Source organism: Tinamus guttatus, unplaced genomic scaffold (genome assembly GCF_059628265.1).
Source record: "Tinamus guttatus ecotype Peru unplaced genomic scaffold, ASM5962826v1 Tinamus_guttatus_pri_ptg000714l, whole genome shotgun sequence".
NCBI classification, from domain to species: Eukaryota; Metazoa; Chordata; class Aves; order Tinamiformes; family Tinamidae; genus Tinamus; species Tinamus guttatus.
This window is the reverse complement of record NW_028289248.1, coordinates 149,996-175,411: the sequence shown is the minus strand read 5'-3', so window position 1 is coordinate 175,411 and position 25,416 is coordinate 149,996. Positions and strand designations below refer to the sequence as shown.

Genomic DNA, 25,416 nt, shown 5'->3' with positions numbered 1-25,416 from the left:
TCTCTGCTCTGTCAGCTCAAGAGGATGTTTGGGTCCAGTATCCCGCCGGCAGGTATCACCTCGTGAGTAGTTATCCATACTTTGCTGCTTTTATGTGCTTTCACCTGAATAAATGCTCGATGTAGTCACCTCGTTCTGCGTGATTATTGCCGAATCCCGAGCCCATCTGGAACAAAGCTCCATGTCCCTCTTGTCCTGGGGAGCCCAGAACTACTCCAATACTCCAGGTGCGGCCTCACCAGAGCTGAGCAGAGGGGCAGGATCCCCTCCCTCAGCCTGCTGGCAACACTCCTCCTGATGCAGGCCAGGATCCCATTGGCCTTCTTGGCCACGAGGGCACACTGCTGCCTCATGATTAACCTGTTGTCCACCAGGACTCCCAAATCCCTCTCCATGGAGCTGCTTTCCAGCAGGTCAACCTCTAATCTGTACTGGTGCCTGGGGTTATTCCTCCCCAGGTGCAGGACCCTGCACTTGTCCTTGTTGAACCTCATGAGGTTCCTCTCTGCCCAACTCTCCAAGTTGTCCAGGTCCCTCTGAATGGCAGCACAGCCCTCAGGAATGTCGGCCACTCCTCCCAGTTTGGTGTCATCTGCAAACTTGCTGATCCAAGTCAATGATTCCTCCAGCGAGCTCCCTGAAGAGGTCAAAGTTAGCTCTCTTGAAGTCCGGGGTTGCAATCCTACTTTTTGTCCAGCTTCTTCCTCGCAGGATCGTGAATTCCATCATCTCGTGGTCACTGCAGCCAAGACTGTCCCCAACCTTCACATTTCCCACTAGACCATCTCATAGAATCATAGAATCATAGAATCATAGAATGCTTAGGGTTGGAAGGGACCTCTAGAGATCATCTAGTCCAACCCCCCTGCATACGCAGGGACACCTAGAGCACGTGGCCCAGGACTGCATCCAAGCGGGTTTTGAAGATCTCCAGAGAAGGAGACTCTACAACCTCTCTGGGCAGCCTGTTCCAGTGCTCTGTCACCCTCACTGTTAAGAAATTTTTCCTTAAGTTCCTATGGAATTTTTGATGTTTCAGTTTCCGGCCATTTCCTCTAGTCCTATCAGTGGCCACCACTGAAAAGAGACCATCACCGTCCTCTGCACTCCCTCCCTTGAGGTATTTATATACACTGATTAGATCCCCTCTCAGCCTTCTCTTCTCCAGGCTGAACAGGCCCAGCTCCCTCAGCCTCTCCTCATAGGGCAGATGTTCCAGGCCCCTGATCATCCTTGTAGCCCTGCGCTGGACTCTCTCCAGCAGCTCCACATCCCTCTTGTACTGTGGAGCCCAGAAGTGGACACAATACTCCAGATGCGGCCTCACCAGGGCTGAGTAGAGGGGCAGGATCACCTCCCTCGACCTGCTAGAGATGCTCTTCTTAATGCAGCCCAGGATTCCATTGGCCTTCTTGGCCACGAGGGCACACTGCTGCCTCATGGTCAACTTATCATCCACTATGACACCCAGGTCTTTCTCTGCAGAGCTGCTCTCCAGAAGGTCGGTCCCCAGCCTGTACTGGTGTCTGGGGTTATTCCTCCCCAGGTGCAGGACCTTGCACTTGGCCTTGTCGAATTGCATGAGGTTTTTCACCGCCCAGTTGTCCAGTCTGTCCAGGTCCCTCTGGATGGCAGCACAGCCCTCTGGGGTATCGGCTACTCCTCCCAGTTTCGTGTCATCAGCAAACTTGCTGAGGGAGCACTCTGTGCCTTCATCCAGGTCATTGATGAATAAATTGAACAGGACTGGACCAAGGACTGACCCCTGGGGGACCCCACTAGCCACAGGCCTCCAACTAGACTCTGCACCGCTGATCACCACTCTCTGGGCCCTGCCATCCAGCCAGTTCCTAATCCATCTCACTGTCCACTCATCTATCCCACACTTCCGGAGCTTGCCCAGGAGGATGTTGTGAGGGACGGTGTCAAAAGCCTTGGTGAAGTCGAGATAGACAACATCCACCGCTCTCCCCTCGTCTATCCAGCCGGTCATTCCATCATAGAAGGCTATCAGGTTAGTCAAGCAAGATTTCCCCTTGGTGAATCCATGCTGACTACTCTTGAGCACCTTCTTGTCCTCCATGTGCCTGGAGACAACGGCCAGTATGAGCCGTTCCATCACTTTTCCGGGGACGGAGGTGAGGCTGACTGGCCTGTAATTGCCTGGGTCCTCCCTCTTGCCTTTTTTGAAGACTGGCGTGACATTGGCCTTCTTCTAGTCTTCCAGCACCTCCCCCGTTCTCCAGGATCTTTCAAAGATGATGGAGAGCGGCTTAGCTATGGCATCTGCCAGCTCCCGCAGCACTCTGGGGTGCATCCCATCAGGGCCCATGGATTTGTGGGTATCGAGGTTCCTTAGGTGCTCTCTGACCCAATCTTCCTCTACCCAGGGCAAGTCTTCCTCTCCACCAGCTTCTTCTCTTGTCTCTAGGGCCTGGGGCTCTAAAGGGCTGCCCTTGGTAAACACCGAAGCAAAGAAGGCATTGAGCAACTCTGCTTTTTCTGTGTTATTTGTAACCAGGGTGCCCATCCCGTCCTCCAGCGGACCCACGTTTTCCCTGATCTTCCTTTTGCTGTTAATGTATTTGAAGAATTTTTTTTTGTTATTTTTAACGTCCCTTGCCAGCCTGCCTTCCAGACGTGCCTTAGCTTTCCTTGTCGCATCTCTGCACTCCCTGACTACGTTCCTGTATTTCTCCCAGGGGGCCTGTCCTTTTTTCCACATTCTGTATACCGCTGCCTTCCGCTTGAGCATTGCCACAAGCTCCCGGCTCATCCACGCAGGTCGCCTGCCCCCTCTGCCTCCCTTCCTACACACAGGGATGCACTGTTGCTGGGCGTGGAGGAAGTGCTGCTTGAAAACTAACCAGCTCTCTTAGGACCCCCTTCCTTCTAGAGCTCTAGCCCATGGGATTCTACCGAGGAGGTCTCTGAAGAGGCTAAAGTTGGCCCTCCTGAAGTCCATGGTTGCAAGGCTACTTACAGCCCTGCCTCCTCCTCGTTGAATCCTGAACTCCACCAACTCATGGTCACTGCAGCCGAGGCTACCCCCCACCTTCACATCTCCTACTAGGCCCTCCCTATTTGATAGCACGAGGTCCAGTAGCCCACCTCTCCTCGTCGGCTCCTCCACAACCTGCGTCAAAAAGTTATCGTCGACGCTCTGCAGGAACCTCCAGGACTGCTTATGCCTGGCTGTATTGTCCTCCCAGTTGATGTCGGGGTAGTTGAAGTCCCCCATGAGAACCAGGGCCTGTGACCGTGAGGCAACATCCAGCTGCCTATAGAAGGCCTCATCAACCTCCTCGTCTTGGTCAGGTGGCCTGTAGCAGACACCCACCACAGTGTCTCCCACATTAGCCTGCCCTCTAATCCTTACCCACAAGCTCTCAACTCGCTCATCCTCGACTCCCAGGTTGAGCTCCATGCATTCCAGTTGCTCTCTCACATAAAGAGCAACTCCACCACCTCGCCTTCCCAGCCTGTCCTTCCTAAAGAGCACATAGCCTTCCATGACAGCGCTCCAGTCGTGCGAGCTATCCCACCACGTCTCTGTGATTCCGATGAGATCATGACGCTGGGACCGCACACAGATCTCCAGTTCATCCTGCTTATTCCCCATGCTTCGCGCATTGGTATACAGGCATTTCAGGGAAGCAACAGAGGCCACAGGTTTCCCAGGAGGGGTGAAAGAGGACACTCCGGGATCATTTCCTATCCTCACTTCCCCATTACCATACTCCCGCTGGACGCCATCTGACCTGGGCTGTGCGGTACTGCTTGCCGTGTCAGTGTGCCACTCCCCTTCCCCCTTCTTGCCTAGTTTAAAGCCCTCCTAACCAGGTTGGCCAGCCTTTTTGCAAAGAGACGTGTGCCCCTCTTGCTAAGATGAGTCCCATCATTCCCCACTAGCTGTTGGTCATCAAACAGAGTCCCATGGTCATAGAAGCCAAAACCCTGTTGCCAGGCCCAGTGGCGCAGCCAGTTGTTAAGCTGCCATATCCGCCTTCTCCTCCTTGAGTCCATTCCCCTCGTTGGCAGAATGGAGGAGAACACCACCTGGGCACCTGTACCTTTGATGGCCATCCCTAGGGCTCTGAAGTCTTGCTTGACGTCCCTCATTTTCCCCATGGCATCATTAGCACCCACATGAAACAATAGTAGAGGATAATAGTCAGACTCATGAACAATTCTTGGGAGCCTTTCTGTGACATCCTTTATTTTGGCCCCAGGCAAGCAGCAGACCTCTCTGGATGAGGGGTCCGGTCTACATATCGGTGCCTCCGTGCCCTGCAGCGTGGAGTCACCCACGACGATCACCCGCCGCTTCTTCCGGGTGCTCCTTTTCACTTTAGGGGGAGCAGCCTTGCTGCATGGATTAGACTGCCCCTCTGTAGAGATCCCCTTAGACGGGCCTTGGTTCAAGGCCTCCTCTATCTGATTCACATGTTCCAGGGCCTCGTACCTGTTGAATGTGGTCACCGGTGGAGGTGAGGTGGGCTGTGGAGGGGATCTTCTGCCACCTCGAGTGGGGACCCGTTTCCATTGTTGGACGTCCCTGGATACTGTTAAGTCCACCCCCTCTACCCTAGGGCAAGAGGGCACTGGACTTTCTGACTGAATTGGGGAGTTCTCAGGGTAGCTTTCCTGGGAAGACTGCAGGATGCAGCTCCACCAGTCTATTTCCCTTTCGCATTCCCTGATGACCCTCAGTCGTTCTACCTCCTCCTTTAGCTCCGCCACCAGGCTGAGCAGGTCATCCACCTGCTCACACCTAAGGCAGGCTGTGCTTTCGCCACTCCCCAGTAACATGGAGAGGCCCAGGCATTCCCCGCAGCCAGAAACCTGGACCGCTGCATGTTTCTGTGGCGGTTCAGTCTGGGTCGCCACAGTCTTTCTGGCGGAAGCTCTCTGCCGAGTGGAGACCATGTCTTTACCTGACCCCTACTCCCTGACCCCTGCCTGCGCTAACTGCCGCGCCGCACTCCTGGTCGCTCGCGCTCCCTGGGGGCAGCTTTTGAATTCCCGCCTGCCCTGCCGGCTCCGCCCCCGCTGAGTCAGAGCCGCCTCTGGCCGGGAGCTCAGCACTGCCCGCTCGGGGGTCGGCGCTGGGGCTGCCTCTCGCTCTGTTGTTCGCCTCTAGACAAGGAGCTCCGGGACGAGCGTCCGCTCCAGAGCCCTTCCCTTCGAGATCTGAGATCTCTGTTAGTATCAGGTCGAGCAGTGCCCCTCCTCTTGTTGGCTCATCAATCACCTAGTGCTTTGTGAAAATCAAAAACTTCTTTGATGGTCCATGCAAAGGCTAAGAGCATCCTAGAGCTTCCCAGTTTGAATAGCAACTCCCCAGAATCACTGCATAAGCCACAGAAAATTGAGGTCTTTCTGCAACCATCCATTCGGAGGGTGGGAGATAGGAGCAGTTTACATGACCTGAAGCATTTATGTTGCAGTCAGCCTGGAGCCAGTGCCAGGCAGTGTCTCCTCGGCAGATGGGGGAACTGAGCAGGAGAGGCGGGAGCTGCAGCCACGTGGCCAGTGCGTGACCAGGCAGCTCATTGGACGGCCTCGCGCGTGGTCACCTGCCTGATCGGCTGGTTGGGTTGCTGAGCTCCGCGTGCTGCCGAGCAGGGTGGGGGCTGCTTCGGGATCGGAAACTATATAAGTTGTGTTTAACCCTAAATAAAGGTCTTTGGTTCACCCTCACAGAGACCCTGCTCCTCCATACGCCCGCACATTTACCCTTGTATTTTCATGCCCTTCACTGAGATATCCAATCTCCAGGTTCACCCAGACGAACGGCAGGGGCTGGCAACAGGAATCTAAAATGCAAAACCTCTCATGTTTGCATAATTTGCCTCCTGGGCCTTCAATCTGAGGGCGAAAGCAGGGAAGCTAAGAGTTGTTAACAGAAGCTGCCCTGGGTTTTTAGGTTATATCTCACCCTTTAGTAATCACATTCTGCTGCAGATTAAACACCGCCCTGCTGTGTCAGTAACAAGTGCAGCTTTAGGGGGCTGCAGCTTCTTGTGCACTGCTCTATTTGCTACGAGAGCTTCAGGAGGAGGAATTAAAATGCCTGCAAATGAAATCTTCCCTTACTTTTCATTTAAAGGCTAGCACAGAACCCCTGAACAACATGCAGCTGATGCCTGGGCAGATGCCAGACTTTGCTGAGTTGTGCCAGGGCTGGATTTGGCCTGGGATTTTTCATTTGTACAACCCCCATAAAGTTGACTCATTGGGCAGAGTCTGCATTACCACTTAATCAGAGCCTGAGCCAACATCCATTTAAATCAATGGGAGTCTGACTCAATTTTCAAGGGAGGTAGCAGAATCTAGATCACTGTATTGTATCAATTCGGCTTTGTTTCCCTTTTTTCCTCCCTTTCTCTCACACACAGCAAAATTTAACCTGCAAAATTTAATCTTCCATTACCAGCAGTGCTACAGAGATGGGCACACAGACCCTTAATCCTGCAGCCAGTCAAGCACCCAGAGCTGCAGAGAAAGCTGAAAGCAGTCCTGGAAATCATCCAATATTTTACTGGACTGATATGCAGAATAGTTATTTCAAGTGGGGTTTTTTCCTCCATTTCTTACAATGTCTGATAAAAAAAGCATTAACTAATTACTTAAATTGCACTTGTTTTGTAGTATTTAACGTGGGACCTGGACTGCAGCTGCCTCAGCTTGATCCCATCTGGTTGGGAGAAGGGAAATTATTATAAAATGTGTTTTCCCCAGAACAAATCGGACTTTCTGCTAGAGCTGGCTGTACGGAGGTGGGGAAGCTGTTGGAACCAGGTGTATTGCACATCAATCATCCCTGGTTTTAAACAAACTCATGGAATCCAGCAGGAAAAATTCAATCAACTCTTTGGAGCCAAATCAGCCTAACTCCCCTCTGTGCGGAAAATCTCGCTGTCAAGAACTGAATGTCCAAAAGGAGACAGAGGAGTCCTAAAACTTTATTCGAATAAAGGGAGAGTCCACCGGGCATATCCCTGTGGGGTCTCTCAAATTGCTGGGGGACGCAGCCCCCCTTTTATCCTAATTTCCCGACCGAGGGACGCCCTCTCCTTTTCCCCATTGGCCAAGGTACTCAGAAGTTACAGCCTTCCCGGCCCGCCTACACCGAACTCCGGCCTCCCGCCATCTGTTCTCACCTGAGCTCACCAACTCCTTTGTCCCCCTTGCTGAAGAATGTGGGGGAATTGCCCTATTTCCCTCCTTTGTAAAGGCCCCCATCTCCTTGCAGATGGCTCATGGCTCCACTCAGTCTCCCCTCCCTTTGTCCTGCTCTTCAGCCAAACTGTGGAGAAACCCCCTTATTGATGAATACAGAAACTTGAGCATTCCGCTCACCTCCCTTTTTTTTTTTTTTCCTGGAATATTCACACTGATTGCTTTTAATATAAAGAAAAGGTTTGCTTTGGGATTTCTTTTGTAGGGGGGAAGATGTCTTGAAAAGGTATCTATGGCTTTCCAACAAGAATATTATTAGTTGTTGAAACTAAAAGTTTTGCAACTCTTTGGAGTAGTTGTTACTTGCAGGCAATAAATTATCTGCAACACGATTAAGATCACTTATGGAAAAATACGCAGTTAGGAAGAGAAGGGAGGAAAACACCCCCATATGAACCTGATTAATCAAGCATAATTGGCAGCAAGCACTGACAGAGTTTGTGCTTTCATTAGGCATCAGACGTGTTTTAGTGCAGATGAGTTTCTGCCTCACTCCAAGTGACATTGTCGTGTTTTCTCTGCTCCCATCCTTCTCCCAGACCTCGTCAACCCCTCATCTCCTGCCTCATTTCGCTTGGCCTCCAGTCCTTTACAGATGCTTGGTGCTTTCGCAAGAGCCAGAGCTCCCCGATGATTTTTTGACTGTGCTACTGGGAGCTGCTTTTTGCACAACCCTTTTGGGCTGTGCTAGAGGATCAAATTTTCCCCTTCACGCTTAGGAATCAATGGCCAAAGCTGGATATTGCTTCCTCTCCATGGCTGAATTTGGGGAGTTAACGTTTTTGCCCTGTGCTATTTTAACTTTGCTTCTGAACATACCACAGACATGCCCAGAGTCCAGAAAAGGAGCTTTGGGAAATGTTTTCTCTTTTTTCACTAAACAAGTTCTGACAAGTCGACCATCCAGAGCACAACAGCTCCCTTCCCTCTCAGACCTTTGGCTCTCAGCTTGAGGAGGTTGTCAAAGGCCTTTCCTCCTCGTCGAACACGTTCAGTGTCTGCAGCCTGGTCTCTGCGCTATGTTGCTGTTTGCAACACCCTGGGGCGAGATGGCATCTCCTGACTCTGGAAGAGCCTAAGATGTGTTATTTTGGGCACAGGAGGATTTATGACTCTTACAATTGCACAGTGAAGGTGCAGCCTCTGTTCTAGTAGACCCTATCTCCCCCAAAATATCATCTTCCAGCTAGTTGTACCTGGCTATAGATTATTTTATGGAAATACTCATGGTGTGCCAGCACAGAATGGTTTTCTTGGCTCAAGGTAGCATGAAGCTGTAGTATCTCAAGCACTCTAACTTGGTCTAAATTGATATTACCATGGAAAAAAGGCAAACCTGTCCTGCTGCTGCTCTCAGCTATCCATCTTTGTTGTTGCACAGCACACACAGATAACCTGGATTAGAATAAACCCAGCAGGAAAGAAAAAAAAAAAAAAGAGAGAGAGAGAGAAAAAAAAGTTAGCTTTCATGTGGATCAGCTAGTTTTCCAGCAGAACCAGCCTGTTCAGCTAAGTGGGAGGGTATAGACATGTTGCACGGTAGTAAGGACCAAAAGCCCACGGGTCTACAGAAAGACAAGGGGTTTTAACAGCAGGAGAGCTACTGCCTCGCTGGGTGACCCTGCATGAGGAGCTTGACTGCATTTTGCCTTAGCTAAAAAAACTGATGGGGAAGAAAGAGAGGGTGCACAGGGCTGTCAGGGTGATGCTGGGTCTGAGTTGGCCTTTGCTGGATGTTGTGCAGCTGCCCACAGGCAATTGTGTGCAAAATAACAACAGTGACGCTTGAAAGCTCCAGGCATCTTCTGCAGATTTCGCTGGCCATTAATCCAGCAGAAGGCTGCTAATGGCATCTTATTACTTTCTTTGTGCTACTGCCATTTAAGGTCACTTTGAAGAACACAAACTCTTCTGTATTTTACTGCGTGAGACTGAGGCAAAACCACGAGTTTCAGAGATTGAGTTCTTAAAGGGCAGTAAACTAATGAGATAGATAGGAACTTTTTTGTTGTTAAGTGCAGAGTTGATACGGCCATGATTTTTAAAAAAAGAATAAATGATTTAAAGGCGAGGATCTCTGCTGATAAATGAAAAGACATATAAAGAGCAGAGTCTAACATTGGAGAATAACAACCTTTCGCCAGGATGAGGAGCATCAGCTGTCACATGCGGGGAAAAAAGAATAAAAATAGATTTTTGAAAGCAAAATTTAATTGGAAGAAAAAGAGTGAACCAGCTGTTTCAATCTGTGCTGTAAGCATTCCTGATTAACCCATATGATTAACCACAGCTGATAGTTTTAGAACAGTAGGTCTGAGGATTAAAGTATTATGTAGACTGAAAACACCACGTCATATCCCTAAATCACTTTGCTTTGTAACATTTAATTCTCTGCATACTCTTAGGCTCAATTCTTAGGTCGTTATTCATTAATAGAAACTTCCATGTCAAATCTACTTAATGGTGAGGGCTATTCACTCACCCTCAGAGGCTTTAATAAGAGATTCTGCCTACAATTCTACTTGATCTTTTTTTTTTCTCACATATAATCTTCAAATGCTGCCTTAATGGTTTCCCTGGGAATCACTTTGGGAAATGTCCCAAATGCAGAATAACGGGAACTAAAAGCGTCTTTTTTTTTTCTTCAGACAGATAATTCTTAGTACAAAATGTCCATTCCCTCAAATATTATCTTAATTGTAAATGATACATCAGAGTATATCAGATAGCCTTCCTCCAAAAATTTGCATAAAACATGGCCAGTTCTTAAAAGTTCATGGTCCAACTGTGCTCTGTCTACATGCCCAAATTCCAGCGCTCTGCTTTATCTGGGGGACTTTGTTCTGTTTACCACAAATAACAGAAGATACATTTTTTATATGTTTTTATATGTTATATATGTCACATTTACAGAAAACCACATTACATTGTGGCAGATGTAAAACCCAACTAATGTTCAGTTCTCACAGCATTAATTATATGCATACCTAATTAATGATATTCTGCTATTTCTGAATTGACATTTTTTAAAAAAGTAAATCTATCATTCCTTCTGGAGGAAACATGCACTGGCTCTTGCTCTGAGTGTGCTCAGGACAAAATATGCTTAAATGATGAGCATTGACTAGAGATCTAGCTTCTTTACAACCTAAACTAAGTAAGATTAATCCCAGTGTTAAGACTTGATTCAAAGTTCACTAAAGACAATGTGGAAAATGTTAATAACAATAAATAAGTGAATTCCCATGCCCTTGACCTCCCCATAGCACTGACTCATCTGTGGAAAGCCTCGTCCCCAAGCTGCAGGCAGGTTAAGGAACCCAGGGATGAGGTGGTACCTATTCAAGCTGTCTTCCTGCCTTCTTATATCTCCATTTTCCTCTTTCCTCTTATAAAAAGCATTTTAGTTATCACTGGTAGGCAAACAAATAAAACAAACAAACAAACAAAAACCCAGTATCTTTTCATCTAAATATCAACATTTTAAACTTTGTCATCACTCAAAAAAGGAAGGAAGGAGAGGTATCAAGCTGAAGCTTTATGGAATGAATGGCAGGTAGCATCTCTACTCAACTAAAAACTACGAGAGCCTGAGCTGGGATATAACTCAAATTCATAGAGTCAAAGACTCATAGAATGACAGATTAATTTAGGATGGAAGGAACGTGGGGAGGTCCCTCTAACCCAACCTGACACCCAAGGAAGGCCTGTTCTGAAACTAAACCAGGGCTTGTCCAGCTGAGTTTGGAGTATCTCCAAGGATGGAGATATAGAGTCTCTCTTAGCGGCCTGTTCCAGTATTTAAATGAAGTTCACTTATTAAAACTGCACTGAGAGTCTATAAAACTTTAGTAATTTGCCTCAAGACTGATTTTCTTTCCTCTCTCTCTAGCTATGTAGTTATCTCAGAATCTAATCAATTGTGAAAAATGTAATTAAAAATAATTTAAGTGATCAAATAATCTAATGAGTCCAGAGATCTAGACACACAAGCAATTCGCTCACAATCCAAATTCAAAACTTTATTTTGTCCATATTATAAAAATGTCAAAAGCTTAGATGGAGAGCAGGTAGGAGCCACAGCAGCTTTGATGGGCCAATTTTTTTTTTGCAAGAAGAAAACTCCTGTTTTTTCAGGTGATTTTAAAATCAAAGCACAGGACATTAAAAGCTGTGGGTCACTGCCAAACATAATGTAGCAATATTTGGAAGTTTTCATGGCAAAGAATACAGACTTGAAAAAAAAAAAAAAAAAAAAAAAAGGACAAAAGGGATAGATGCCTAGAATAACCTGGATCTGGTCTTTAAAACTGGTAATTTTATTAGTAGCTGGGAATCTGGAGAGGGTATCAATTTCAGCTGCCAGCCAAGGGAGTTGCACATGCTAAAAAATTCTGCTCATCTAAACAAATTTCAAAAAAATTTATACTCTTGAAGTGGAGGAACTTGTCACACAAGAAAAGATGCTCTTCTAAATAATATTAAAGGCAAAGATGGTGGCATGAGATCTTAGAGGTTTTCCTTCTCTTTCTGTTCTTCAAAAGGAGAACTAAAAGCTCCTTGGCGGGTTTACATTCTCTCTGGTGAGAGTGGAAACCCATGAGGTTTTTAGTAAACTGTTTTTATTGTATAAATTAAAACCAGTTTTCCTAACAGAGACCTAAATGATAACAATAAGTAATAACTTTGAATATTTTACAACAATCCCTTTCATATCTAAATGTCCAAATTATAAGAATCACACTCCTGAGAGTTTTATAAGGCAAATACATCCTAATTCTTTGAGAAGTCATTGAAAGGTCAATAAATGGACATCAAAGGTTATTTGCAGTGATGATGAGCAAATGTAATAAAATGTCTTTTTCCTGGTCTGTGTCTCTGGTCTCTCTCAATAGAACAACTCACCCGGCCTGCAACACCTCCTGTCATCCTCTTTCCTAAATCTCTCTCACATGGGTCATTAGACCATGATACCCATGGACACACATGACGTTGTATGTCACATGTGATACAACAAGGCCGTATGCACATGGGTTGCACAACAGGGAAGACATTTGCTCACATGGCAGCAATTGCAGCATTAAGCCCTTTAACAAACCAAGTGGTTTATCGCCAAAAGATGGGTTATTTGTGTTTGGGGTACAAGTTCTTGGTTTCTGTAGCACTAGGACTGTCACTTATATGTGATTTCAAACTTGATTCACTTCTAGGCCATTTGCTGCATCGAAGCCGGACTGATGAACTACTGATTACGTCTCTGTTCTGTAACTTAGTGACCTAGTATACTCCCAGGATCTCAAATTCAAAAACACTTCATAACTAATAGCAATCCTGAAGAGAAACTAGCAGTAAAAACAACAATCTGATGTTCCCTGAGCTTAATAAAAAGGGGTTATTCTAATTAAACTGTATTCCAATACTGTCTCCAATTGGCAAAGTTCAATGGTTAGACCTTAGCTCTAAAATCTATCTGGCAACTTTGCAATTACTTAAGTTGCCCCTTCACTTATGCACAGCTCTCTGAGTGTCATCTGCAGCAAGTCATGCCTATAGGTCAGAGAATTAACTGAACTATTTAAGGAGATAGGCTGACAAATGTTTTTCCATTTTCCAACTTTCCATTCCCATGTAAATCCTAAGACCCACCTGCAACCGCTGCATCACATTCAGTCATGCAGATATCACAGAGTCGTTTCCTGAATCCTCCCTGGATCTTGGATAGCTTAGTATGTGCAAAGTGCTTCTGGGTCCTCCGAGATGCTATATAAATGCAAACGCCGACTCCTCACATTTTCTCACTTGCCAAATCAAGTCAGGCACCTTATTTTATGAGACCAAATTTCAACTGTAATGAACTTGGTTCCATTGTGCTCTTGTACATTTGGTATGTGTAGTTGTAGGACCCTGTGCAAAAAGGGGCCATGTAAGAGGTTAATAAGGTTGAGGTGACTAGGTACCTAATTTCGCTATTTACTTCTGTGAACATAGCTTGCTACTTATGCTGAGTCACCCTGCTCTTGCTTTATGCTATCTGTTTCTGTGAACATAGCTTGCTACTTATGCTGAGTCACCCTGTGTGAAATGTTGCAGTTTGAAAGCCATAGTGGTAGTGGCGGTGGGGGGGAAAGGAGATATCAAAACAGTATCGAATTCACAAACAGTCTGTGGACTGTAGATCCGATCGCCTTCCTAGGAGCAAATCGAGTTCCCAAATAGTGTGATCAACTATAAGCTCGACCCTGGCAGTATCGGATTCACGAACAGTCTGTCAACTGTAGGTCTGATCGCCTCCCCCCAAACAAGTAGTCGAGTTCACAAACAGTATGATTTATTCAAATGCAACATTTACAAAGCAGGTTTTGGATGTCAGTACAGGAAATTCTCTACTAGAGCGTGGGGTTTTAGCTAGCTCTGATGTACAAATGTGCAATCATCACTCACCCCAGAAGATGGGAGAGGGCTCTCAGTCTCGAGTCTCCTCAGGTGGCATCCTGACGCAAGGGGAGGAAAGGGGGATCAGCGCATCAACTGATCCAGAATTTATGATGGATTCTTCCCTCTCACTTCTTAGTCTCCTCAGGCAGCATCCCAGCACGAGGGGAGGGAAGGGGGATCAGCCTCTCGACTGACCCAGGAGTTGCAATGGTTTCTTCCCCCTTCCAAACCTTTTCATCCTTAGTTCACCTTTTATACTTTTCTTTACATTCAGGTGGAGCTTGAGTGACTAGAGTCATACTTAACATTGTTATTGATTGGGGAAAAAGTTTCTCACTTTCATTTAAAGGTACAGTCAACAGAAAATCTAGAGCGCATGCTCAGTGAGGGGTGGTCGTACCTCGGAGGCGGGTAACTTTTGGGATGGAGGTGTGGTTTTCACATTCTAATGAGCAAAGTTCATCTGAAAGGAGTGATTTGCCACCTTTTCTGGCTCAGCAGCGGACTTGTTATCGTATATCTCCCATTAGACAGCCACTGTGCGGCTTATCAGCAGCCCCGCACAGGGAGTGCAACAGAGTTTGGCCGTGGTGTCTTCCCTCCGCTCCATCCTCCCTTACTCCTCTTTGCAGCTGTGAGGAGGGCAGATTGTGTTGCCTAGGGAACCGTGGAGGAGCAGAGTCCGTGCGTACCAACCATCCTGGAAGTGGCAACTGTGTAGCACCCCAAGCAGACCTCTGTAATGCCAAAACTTCGGTTAGGCCCTAGTTTTCCTCTCAGTTCCTGCTTTCAAACAATTCTTCCACAAACACTTCTTCCACACCTTGCTCTTGCTGCAACCATGAGATAAGATATCAGCCGTGAAGAACTGGTAACTGCAAATAACGTATGAAGGAGTTGCAGTTGTCTATAAAAACACGGACTTTTTCCCAAGACGGCGCGGATCTCAGGCAAACTGTAAGAGGTCCGCCGCCGGCCGGCTACTAAAAGCTTGCTTTTCAACCCACCAGGTTGAGTGTGCAAGTGATTATTGAGATTAGGGACTAACATTTTGGGGGCTCGTCCGGGATCTCAGTAATCGCCAGGCCCTCCCTGGTTGGGAAGGGCCACCCGACTTCGCCGGGGGAACGCTTCCGGGGGAGCGCTACCTGATGATGTTCCAGGTCCCCGGATTCCGCCTTCCCTTGGCGACCGGGCGGCACCTCGCAAGCTTAAGGAAACTCCGAGGTCCACGGGGAGCGCTACCTGATGACGTTCCAGGTCCCCGGATCTCGAAAAACCTCGAGGTAAGGTATCGTACGATTCAGGAGGTTAAGGGGTGCCCCCATTTCTGGTGTGGTAGACTGTGGGAGGTCTGACGAGATAATAACTCCCCGCCACCGGCACGCGTGGGACGCCACTGCGTTGCCCTGGGTAAAAGGTTGGAATAGGTTGGAACGTTCCGCAAGTAATATCATGGTCATTGTTATTTGTGTCAGTTGTGCTAATTGTTATTTGTGTCATTTGTGTTGTGTTCTAAATCACTTTGATCCAGACGGAATGGGACAATCGAGTTCTGTTCCCGAAGGACCCCTTGATTGTTTTTTGTCAAATTTTCAAAATTTTAGGAGATGGATCCTCCTAAATTATGGGTTTAACATTAAGGCAGATAAATTGAAAATCTTTTGTAAAAGTGAATGGCCAACTTTTGGAGTGGTTTGGCCTCCCGAGGGGTCTTTCGACCCCAAAGTAGTCCGAAGAGTACTTTTTATTGTTATGGGGGATCCTGGCCACCCCAATCAGATTCCTTATATCATTCCGTGGAATGATATCCTAAAAGAATCCCCCATTTGGCTACAAATGTTTATGGTAAAATGTGGAAATGGGCACAAAGTACTAGCAATGAGAATGGGGGGAGAGAAGCCCCCCATTCCATCTGCGCCATCCGCGCCAAAATTCCCTGTCCTCCAGGAGCCACCCGAAGATCCGATTTTACCACCCTATAGCCCCCAAGAAGCACAAAGCCCCCCTGTGGTGCCGGATCAACACGGTGGTCCTGTCCAGGACGACCCTTTATCCCCACCCACACCAGAAGGGGTCAAACTTATGGCCCGGTGGGAACTGGTGAAATCATCCCTCCTGACTCCACCAGCTCCCTGGTATCAGTTTTACCGCTAAGGCAGGTCCCTGGAGGAAGTGGGAGCGCGCCCTTCTCCACCACGGACCTGTATAACTGGAAGCAACAAAACCCTCCCTTCTCAAAAGATTGTGGGATCATGATATCCCCTCTTAAATTTGTAATGTATAGTTAACAACCCACATGGGATGATTGTCAGCAGCTCCTCCATGCTCTATTTACATTGAAATAGAGGGAGGGAATATTAAGAAGAGCTAGAAAATCGATACCGGGTATAGAAGACCTGACCGAACATGGTCGTAGAAACGTTCAAGATGAACGTGTGCCCCTCCAACGGCCGGAGTGGGATTACCATACAGTGGACGGGTGAAGGTCCACTGAGTTATATTAGCAGTTTCTGATACAAGGGCTTCAAAAAACCCCTACCAGGCAGAAAACCTACGTCAAAAGGAGCAGAAGTTAAACGGATCCTCTGAATCCCCAACTGCATTCTTGGAATGCTTGCTAGAGGCATATCGAATTTATACCCCTATTGATCCAGAGGACCCTGCAAACCAAAAAGCTATAAATCTGGCCTTTGTGTCTCAACCAACCCCAGACATAAGAAAAAAGATACAAAAACAAGATGGGTTTGCAAGAAAAAAAAAACTAAACTGAACCAGTAGAAATTGCTCAGAAAAAAAAAATCACCAAGGCAACAATAGCGACAGTGGCAGCTCTACAAGCCACTCCAGCCCGTCATCCTCTAGATAGGAAGTTTCCCCAAGGAAGGGAAAGATGGGATAATATGGGGAAACCCCCCCGCCCAAGACAATCCGTTCTTGACCGAGATCAGTGTGCGATTTGTAAAAAGAAAGGGCATTGGAAAAATGAGTGTCCTTACCAAAATGCGCCACCAAACTCGCGAGAAATTCTATTTATGAAAAAAGAAAACGACTGATGGGGCCGGGGCTCTGACAGCCCCAAGAGCCCAGGATAACTTTGAAGGTTTGGGGGCAACCTGTGTCATTCCTTATTGGCAACGGAGCGTCACACTCAGTACTTAAAGAACCATTAGGCCCCCTGTCCCAAGAAATAATTAGGGTACAGGGTGCCACCGGACGGATGGCAGCAGTTATGTAAAAGACGGAGTCCGGTATGCAGGGGCCGCAGTCGTAACACAAGAAGGCCGAGTAATATGGGCCCAATCATTGCTGCGTGGCAGTTCGGCACAAAGAGCTGAACTCATTGCTCTGACACGAGCGCTACGATGGGCAAGAGGAAAGGTGGCAAACATCTATACTGATAGCCGGTACCCCTTTGCCACGGCCCATGTGCATGGGCAGATATACAAAGAAAGGGGACTATTAACATCAGAAGGAAAAGGCATAAAAAATAAAGAAGAGATCTCAGCCCTACTGGAAGCTGTGTGGGCCCCCTGAGCAGTAGCCATCATCCATTGGCCAGCACACCAAAAGGGAAATAGTCCCCAGATACAGGGCAACGCTCTAGCCAATAGAGAAGCAAAACAGGTGGCTCAACAGCCAGTGGGGCCACTATAAATATTAACAATAATGCCTCAGACCCAGTGGCCTGAAACACCCCCCGAATATACTGAAGCTGAGAAAGATTTATCTAAAGGACCATCAAGGGGAAGAGGGAGATGCAGGATGGTGGTAGCTGCCAGGAGGAATACTGTGTTTATCCGAACAGATGGCAGAAACCTGGCTATGAGACTTGCACTCCAGCATGCACCTCTCCCCTAAAAAGGCACTTGAGTTGGTATGACCTCACCTCTGGACGTCAGGTCTACGTCACAAGTTGGAGAGGATCTCTGCCCGATGTGCTATATGTGCTCAAGTGAACCCCAAAATATCCTCACCAAACCAGGGGACTAAAGAAGTGGGGGACGCGCCGGGGGTTTACTGGGAACTAGACTTTACCAAGATAAAACCCGGAAAGTTAGGATATACGTATCTACTGGTATTTGTGGACACATACTCGGGATGGGTGGAGGCTTACCCAACAAAAGCAGAAACCACCACTATAACTGCGAAAAAGCTCATGCAAGAAATAATTCCTCGGTTTGGTTTACTACACAGTTAGTAGCAAAAGCCTTGGAAATCACCTGGAAAATGAGGTGTATCTACCACCCCCAGAGCTCAGGAAAGGTGGAAAGAATGAACTGTACCTTAAAGGAAACACTTATTAAATGGAATATTGATACAGGGGCTAACTAGGTCAATTTACTCCCAGTGGCGCTTTTACGAGCACAGTGCACCCCATATAAGATAGGACTATCCCCCTATGAAATACTCTGTGGGAGACCCCCGCCTTTTTTCCCAAAAAAACGTAAGCATTACTAACAGCTCTCCAGTGTTCCTCCAGGCATTACAAAAGGTAGGAGAGCAGATACACCGAGGCTTGCGAGACCACTACGAGAGCCAGAAGCCTCTACAAGAACCAGCTCACCCATACCAACCAGAGGACTTGGTGTACATCAAAAGGTTCTGAACAGCATCATTGGAACCTTGGTGGACAGGGCCACACCAAGTGATACTTCACACTCCAACAGTGGTAAAGGTCGCCGGAAAAACTGCGTGGATTCATCACTCCCACGTGAAACCAACTCCTCCCCAACCGAATCCAGATTCAGATAAGTGGACTATTTCCAAGGACCCTAGTAACCCACTAAGGCTCACAATATGGAGAAAATGAGTAGACAGATATGGGGAGTCTGGTTAATTTTAACAGTGTGCATGCAAACTTTGGGGTTAAGGTATGAGCACAGTCCTTATTGCCCCATTAACTGGAAATGGGAAATTGGGGATACTGTAAATGGGAAGCACAATCCAGTCAATAAGCACTAGTGACGCCCCTGAAATAACAATTGATTTATGCAAAATAGGGATACCCATACGACGAGCCTTGGCAACAGGAGGAACAGGGTACCAAACAGGGGGTCATGAGCAGCAGCGGCTCAGGGATGTGGTCCCCATTGTGGGGGAGAAATTACTACAGGAGGTACAATACTACATATGTCCTGCTATAGGAAATCCTGGGTGTCAAGGGGATGGCCAGTTTCACTGTACCCAATGGGGTTGTGAAACAGAATCCTCCTGGGGGCATCATGAACCTTTCATAAGAATAGAGAGGGGTCCGAAGGGTAAATGCAGTATACTCAGAACCTGCAAACCAATCCTTTTTAAACCCCAGTATTGGGGCCGATATGGAACAACCTGGGATATGGGCAGGACGTGGGGACTACGGCTGTATGTCCACAGGCCTGACCCAGGGGTCTCCATAACAATACAGAAGCATTCCCCTACTTTTGAGAAAGATTGCTGGCTATGCCTAGATCCGAGACCCCCTTACTATATAGACGTAGCTACTGAAGGAGCACCTACTCCCAGGAAGCACTCAGACAAGCGTACATGGGATCACCCCAGATTGACCCTTGGAGATGTGCAGAGAGCAGGACTATGCTTGATCGCTGCAGGGCGAGAGCTACCCGCCTTGTACCAGAAAAATTGTAACCGAACACTAAGAGTTAATGTTACGAAAACCAGGTATTATGAGGCCCTGACAGGGGCGTGGTGGGCCTGTATGAACGGGCTGACTGACTGTGTAAATACCCAGCAACTTGAATCCTCGGGTGCAGGGCCTGATTTCTGTGTATTAGCATATATTCTACCCCAAGTGTATTTGTATGGCGGGGATAACGGAAGAGCCCACCTGAGCTACATTGAACATCATCATGGGAGAGAGAAAAGAGCAGCCCCTATCTTAATTCCATTACTGGTTGGGGCAGGAATAGCTGGCTCTACCGCGGTCAGGCCTTCTGCGTTAATCACTCAAAAACAGGGATTGCAGGACTTAAGCTCACGTGTAGCCCAAGATATGGGATATATGGAAGAGACAGCGGGAAGATTGGAAAATCAAGTGGACTCTTTAGCTGAAGTAGTCCTCCAAAATAGACGGGGACTAGACCTTCTCTTTATGAAGAGAGGAGGCCTATGTGTAGCTCTTGGAGAAACGTGCTGCTTTTATGCAAACCAGTCAGGGGTTATTAGGGAAACATTAGCCATGGTGCGCAGAAATCTAAAAGAAAAATATTACAACGGGACACAAGAACAGAATCTGTTCCAGTCGTGGTATAACTGGTCCCCATGGCTCACCACCCTAATGTCCACAATAGCTGGTCCCATAATATTAATTCTAATCTTTATGATCATTGCCCCTTGCATCTTAAAATGCATCTGCACTCATATCGCTAGTACAATTTCAGAGGCAAAAATAATGGTCACGAGGACGTACTATAACCCACTCCCAGGAGAAGAGTATTACCTCAGTGGCTTGAGGTAGGGGACAACAGCCAGTGGGGAAATGTAGGACCCTGTGCAAAGAGGGGCCATGTAAGAGGTTAATAAGGTTGAGGTGACTAGGTACCTAATTTCGCTATTGGCTTCTGTGAACATAGCTTGCTACTTATACTGAGCCACCCTGCTCTTGCTGCAACCATGAGATAAGATATCAGCCGTGAAGAACTGGTAACTGCAAATAACGTATGAAGGAGTTGCAGCTGTCTATAAAAACACAAACTTTTCCCAAGACAGCGCAGATCTCAGGCAAACTGTAAGAGGTCCGCCGCCGGCCAGCTAATAAAAGCTTGCTTTTCAACCCACCAGGTTGAGTGTGCGGGTGATTATTGAGATTACAGACTAACATTGTCAAGCATATTTCACAAGCATAAATAAACACACAAGATCCATTTCCAATTTACACATAGCAGTGTTTGCAAAATGCTCATTTTTACAGCTTGGATTTCCAAAACAGTCATTTTGAGCCAACCCATTTCAAGCCAATGACAATAGCAATCTCAGTGATTTAAGGAGAAAAGAATAAAGACAATGCAGAGGTTGTTCTTTTGAAAATCATATGTAGTGCTTGTACACGTTAGTATCAATGCTGGGTATTCTTGCAAATCATCCAGTGAAGGAGCAGAAACAAAACCATGTGGTATACTCTCCTAGTCATTCAGTCACAACAAATCACAGCCTATCAAAAAGCTGAACTGTCTTCTTGAACTGTCTGTCTGTCTCCATTGCTAACTAAAGCCTCTAGTGTGGATTTCTCAGCTAAATGTCTAATGTTATCGCAGATGGGCACAGACATTTCTGAGGTGCAGGCAAAGTTCAGCGGCTTGACTACAGCCAAAAAAAAAAAAAGGCAGAAGAAACTGGTCAGCACTCTGATTGATAGTGGTAAAGGAGTTGCATTCTGTTAAGGAAAACCCTGCAAGGAAAAGGAAAGTTAATCACACATTTAATATTTAATATACCCTTCTATGTGAATTTCAAGAGGAAATTAAGTTTAGTGGGATAGTCAAGGCTTCAGAAACACAAGATGCTGAATATCAGAGGTTATGAATTTTATCAAATCAACACTAATAAATGAACCTTACAGTTTTAAGAGCAATTCTAACCTGGAAAATCCCTAAGGTTGGTAGGTATGATTCTTTATCAAGAAAGAATTTCTTTCAAAGAAAGATTATTCAGAAAGATTTCAAAGATTATTGTATCATACAGCTTCAACTTACAGCTAATAGGATTTTGTTTTTATAGTCCTGAAAAATCAACAGACATCTTAGGCTTTTTCTACTCCTCAAAAGGTTTACTGGCATCACTTACACAGTTTTTTCAAGAAAAGCTGTATTGGTCAGGTAACTTTTTATTGGTACAACTGCATCTGTCACAGTTTATTGATATAGTAATAGTATAAAAGAGAGGTGAAACATGCCTAAACCTGCTATCTTCAGAGGATCCCCTCAGAAATGTTTATAATAGACTTTAAGAGGTTTAATTAATAAATAACACATAATAGCCTAAAGATCTGTCTTAACTGTGATGTCTTCACACTGCTAAAAAGAATACAATAGAGTAAATATCTTAGTCAATGAATTTGAACAAAGCACAAATAAAAGCCTGAATTTACAGAAATAGTATTTTTAGACATTCGGGGTTCAAAGTTTAACTGTTCTAAAGGAAAGGATAGCTCGAAAAATCCTACATACAAGCAGGGGAAGAGCAAGCTTGAGCTCTTCAGTTGCACTTCAAAGTGTCAAGATCTGAAGCAACAGTGGCCTGGGAGCACCTCCCTGAGAGCTGAGGGACAAAAACACCGGGTTTTGGAGCTTATTTTGAGGGAGGAGGGTTCTCCTTTTGTTCCTGCAGCTGCTGGGGGTGTGAGCGACTGTTGGGGGCCGCCGCCCCACTCTGCAGCGCGCACCATAGACGCTTGGTGAGCTCCAGAGTGGCAGCCGCGCTTGGCAGGTGGGGAAAAGGGGGGGATGCTCTAGCCCGGCAGAGCCTGAGCTCGGTGGTTTCGTGTCCGCCTCCCACGGCTGCGCTGAGGCGGCGGCGACACCGGTAGCAAGGCCAGGTGGGACCCAGAGCTACCCGCCACCGTGGTGAGTGTTCCCTCACGGGGCCAGCTGCCTGCCTAGCGCGGTCCTAGCGACTGCGGGCATCTTCCCGACCGTTAAGGGAAGGTGGCATTTGGGGCGGGGGGGGGGGAGGCAGCCATTTTCTTCGCCTTGCCCGTTACCGCGTGTGCCCTCCAGCTCTGGGGGTACCGGGGCCCCGGCGGCCTCATTTGCCCCGTGCTGGTTCCCCCGAAGTTGGCCGGTGCCGGGCGAGGGGAAGGTGCTTTTTCCCCCTCAGCAGCTCCTGCTCATCCAAATCTCTTCGTTCCAGTGAACCCCTCTGGAACAGCTTGTTTCTTTTGGTAGTAGATAAAACGCCTGCATGGCTTTCTATGTCTTGAAGTTTAATGCTATTGGAACCTTTCTTTAATAATTTCATTCTTTTGACATTTTGTGGTCTTCTGTTGTGTTCCTCTTTAACCAAAACACATATTCTAGTTACCAAGGTGAGCTTCAATAAGCAGCTTCATTTTTTGCTGTGTTTTAGAACATGTATTTCTGAATCAAAGCTATATAGTAGGTTGCTACTGTGAGAACGGAACCCTTACACCCGTGGTGCCCCGCGGCGGACGGCGGCCCACAGGGCTCATGGCAGCTGAGGGCGCCATGCGCGACTTCACGCGGGATCTGGCGCGAGGCTGCCCCGAGCCTGGGGCGCTGCCATTGGCCGCCGGGCAGGGCCGAGTGGCTGCTGGAGGCGGAGCTGCCGCCAGGCGCGGGAAGATTTCGAGGAGAGACACTCGTTACGACCAATCCGAAGAGAATCCGGAGCAGTCAGACCTTAAAAGGAAATATGTAACCGCCCACCCCCTTGCTGGTATATAAACCCTGCTCGCGGCACCAGGGGGGTCCTTGTGCAAGATTCCCCCTTTGAGGGTGAGCCGGAGACCCCAGCTAGCTGGTAATAAAGCTGGATCCTGCACATACAGGCCTCTCTGCTCTTCTCTCGCTTGCGGGTTGGGACCGGACTTAACATTTTGGGGGCTTGTCCGGGATTCCACCCTGCTGGCGGGCAAAGACTAAGAGATGCCCAGGACAGCTTAAGGTAAGCAGGATAAGCGGGCCCGAGGGGAGGCTGGCGAATGCCTAGGTGGACGCACCGCAGGTGGCCAGCCGGATAGTCTGGGAGATGTCCCCACTACCCTGTGGTTATTAGGAACGGGGGTGAAAGGTAAACCCCGTGGTGTAAAAGGGAAAAGGACACGTGCAAAAGGAAAAGTAACATGAAATTTTGGGTGTTGAGTGTGTGGAATTGTTGTCTGTCACTTTAAGTGCTTTGTGTCTGTGTTTTCCTCAATCGAATATTGCTTGAAACGGGGCAGGGGCAAAGACAAACTACCCCTCCTTCTTTGTTCAGCATTAATTGATCTTTTAGCAGCTGTTAAAGGCTCTATTCACAACAGAGGAACGGGAGCAGATCCTTTCGGAAGCACAGAAACTTGTTCCGGGGGTGGATGGGAGACCTACCACCCAACAGAACCTGATAGACGAAGGATTCCCTTTAACGCAACCCCCGTGGGAGTTCGACCAGGAAGAAGGTAGGGAGCGTCTCCGAGTATACCGAGTATACCGCCAGACTCTGATGGCCAGCCTCCGGGCGGCAGCACGTAAGCCCACCAACTTGGCTAAAGTTAATGCGGTAAGGCAGGAGCCGACTGAGAGTCCAGCGGCATTCCTGGAGCGAATATTAGAGGCTTTTAGACAATATACTCCATTGGACCCCTTGGCAGAGGAAAACAAAGCAGCTGTCATACTGGCATTTGTAAATCAGGCAGCCTCCAATATCAGGAGAAAATTGCAAATGGCAGATCGACTAGGGGAACAGACTATACAGGACCTATTGAAAATAGCAGAAAAGGTTTACAATGAGCAGAATGCTCAAGTTTCTGTATTCATCAATAAGGGGGTTTCTCCACAGTTTGGCTGAAGAGCAGGACAAAGGGAGGGGAGACTGAGTGGAGCCATGAGCCATCTGCAAGGAGATGGGGCCTTTACAAAGGAGGGAAATAGGGCAATTGCCCCACATTCTTCAGCAAGGGGGACAAAGGAGTTGGTGAGCTCAGGTGAGAACAGATGGAGGGAGGCAGGAGTTTGGTATAGGCGGGCCGGGAAGGCTGTAACTTCTGAGTACCTTGGCCAATGGGGAAAAGGAGAGGGCGTCCCTCGGTTGGGAAATCAGGATAAAAGGGGGGCTGCGTCCCCCAGCAATTGGAGAGACCCCACAGGGATATGCCCGGTGGACTCTCCCTTTATTCGAATAAAGTTTTAGGATTCCTCTGTCTCCTTTTGGACATTCAGTTCTTGACAGCGAGATTTTCCGCACAACAATAATCGAGAGATGCCCGAGGAAAGGCAGGAGAGACTGCGAAAGGAAGATAGGGAATTCCAAGCGAGGAAAAACCGGCGTAACCAGAAAGAATTAGTGAGAATCTTTTATGCCGGCAAAGGAAGAAAAGAGGCAGGGAGAGAAGTGCGGGAAGGAGGGGGAGGAGAGAGGAGACTGGAAAGAGACCAGGGTGCCATATGTAAGGGGAGGGGCCACTGGAAGAATGAGTGCCCCGAGAGGAGAAGAGGAGGGGCCGAGGAGGGGCCGGTGGGAAGACAGGGCCTTTTAACTATAGACCCCAACACAGGTATTACTGGCGGGGGAGGGGGAAAGTGACTGAAGGTGTTGGGACTCTGCCCCCTTCCCCGAGTCTTGGGTGACGTTGGAAGGGAAACCAGTAGGATATATGGTAGATATGGGAGCGGAACACTCGATATTGAACGAGGATAGGGGGTATCTAACAAAGAAAACCAGTTGGGTGCAGGGGGTAAATGGGGTTAAATCTTATCAATGGACCACAAACTGCCGGGTAGATCTAGGTACTTGTGTTGAAAATGTTGCAGTTGAAAGCCGTAGTGGTAGTCGTGGTGGGGGGGGAAGGAGATATCAAAAAAAAGTATCGGATTCACAAACAGTCTGTGGACTGTAGGTCCGATCACCTTCCTAGGAGCGAATCGAGTTCCCAAATAGTGTGATCCACTATAAGCTCGACCCTGGCAGTATCAGATTCACGAACAGTCGTGGACCGTAGGTCCGATCGCCTTCCTAGGAGCGAATCGAGTTCCCAAATAGTGTGATCCACTATAAGCTCGACCCTGGCAGTATCGGATT

At 47.6% G+C, this 25,416-nt stretch overlaps 1 pseudogene; it reads left to right on the top strand.

The window, feature by feature from the left end:
- The first annotated feature begins 22,865 nt into the window (after positions 1 to 22,865).
- Positions 22,866 to 25,152, top strand: LOC148591736 (uncharacterized; annotated as a pseudogene).
- Positions 25,153 to 25,416: the final 264 nt, after the last annotated feature.